Consider the following 1,663-nt stretch of genomic DNA (forward strand, 5'->3'; position numbering starts at 1 on the left):
AATGCTGATGAGATGAGAGGCATCTTTTAGTGATGCCAGTCATAAGACACACAGGAAAGAAAAAACCCATAATGAAACATAATGTGGGTGAATTAGGTCTTAAAGAAATCACAATTTGAGCAGGTATAAAGTGAGGATATTGAACTGTCATGCACAAAAACTGATCATTCGGGTCATCTGTAAAGAAGAATAATAGAAAATATTCTTCAGATAACATCAACCTTTCACAAAGAGTTGTCCAGCTGGGCAGATACCCCAAATTAATGGACTGAGTGGATTCAGGAATCTGCAGCATGAGCACCTTCATTCAACGGACAAACTTGCAATCAGTTTTATGGAAACCCTAACAAGGCCTGGGAGATGACAATGAAGGTGTGTGGAGCAGTCGGGAAGCGGGATTACGCTGTGAGCCTACAGGAGTGGCAGTGTGTCAAGGATAGTACAAAGCCCCTTTTCACACATGTCGTGTAATTCACAAACACAATGTAGAATTACCAAACTAGGATCAACACCCCAAAAGATTGCATGCTTCCTTGTAATCCAGCAATGCAATCCTGATTCTAATTGTAAATATAATAACAAAAGAAAAAATAAAGGGGTTTAAGGCTTTCTCCATTGCATCAACTGATCAAGGCTTTTAACACACAAAGAGGACATTAAAAAATATATATGAATTTTCACTAAAAATAGTGAAAATTGAGAAAATCTTCAGAACCCAGACAACTGCAATAACCACAGTGAAAAATAGTAACAGGTAACTAGGTAAGCTGACCACTAAAGAGGAAATGCAGCAAATTACTTGAGTCATTGACGGGACATCGAGGCCTTAGGAAATCCCCTAAAGAAAACCACCTACATCCACGGCATGAAGAAAAAAAAAAAATTCTGTCTTTATTAGACATGAGGTTGGTATTCAGCTTTCATTCATGCTCTTTTACAGAGCATAACAAGAAAAACTTTAAACAGCATACAAGCCATCGTTTAATCTTTATTTTAATCCCCATTCGAAGAGTTGCAACAAGCTAATAAGGAAATACGGAGGGCAAAAAACTTTAAAAAACTAGAAATATAGACTATATAATTACGGATCATATTTACTTTACTGTGAAACTGCTTAGGAGCATCTGTCTAAAAAGGTTACATTGTTTGGGGAAACTAAATTGGGAACAAGACTTGTCAAAGAACTGCGTCTAGTATTCATGAAAGCAAACAGCCAATAAAGCGCAAAAGTACACGGCACAGCAAATGTATCTGTCTCATGTGTGAAAAGGGCTTAAATTTGTAGGCAGGTGGGTTTGGTGAGCAGAGTGCTGCTCTAACTCACTATTCTGAGGTTTGTCCTCAGTGGACAGTGGCACTGCGGAGGTGCAGTCACAATTTGAACTGATGTTGTCTGTAAAGGAAAAGAGGAAGTACTATACCCGACAAAGCCCACAATGAGAAATAAAAAAAGAGAGATAAGGTCTAGCAGCGTTTGTTTTGCAGTTTGCGGGTATATCAACTGCAGCTCTGTAATGTGCACATATGCATATAAACAAACATAGCAGACGAGCTTACTCACAGCATACGGACAGTTTGGCTGCTATTAATTTAGAATAGCTTCATACTATATCAAGTAGAAAAGTCCCAACTGAAAAATATGCACACACATCAATTTGAGATT

At 38.1% G+C, this 1,663-nt stretch overlaps 1 protein-coding gene across 2 annotated transcripts in view; it reads right to left on the reverse strand.

Moving 5' to 3' along the window:
• Window positions 1–1,663, reverse strand: part of kif3a (kinesin family member 3A) — a 16,452-nt gene that overhangs the window by 9,343 nt on the left and 5,446 nt on the right. The window lies entirely within an intron of this gene.

This window comes from Pundamilia nyererei, unplaced genomic scaffold, assembly GCF_000239375.1.
Source record: "Pundamilia nyererei isolate P.nyererei 1_Seehausen unplaced genomic scaffold, PunNye1.0 scaffold00001, whole genome shotgun sequence".
Taxonomy (NCBI): domain Eukaryota; kingdom Metazoa; phylum Chordata; class Actinopteri; order Cichliformes; family Cichlidae; genus Pundamilia; species Pundamilia nyererei.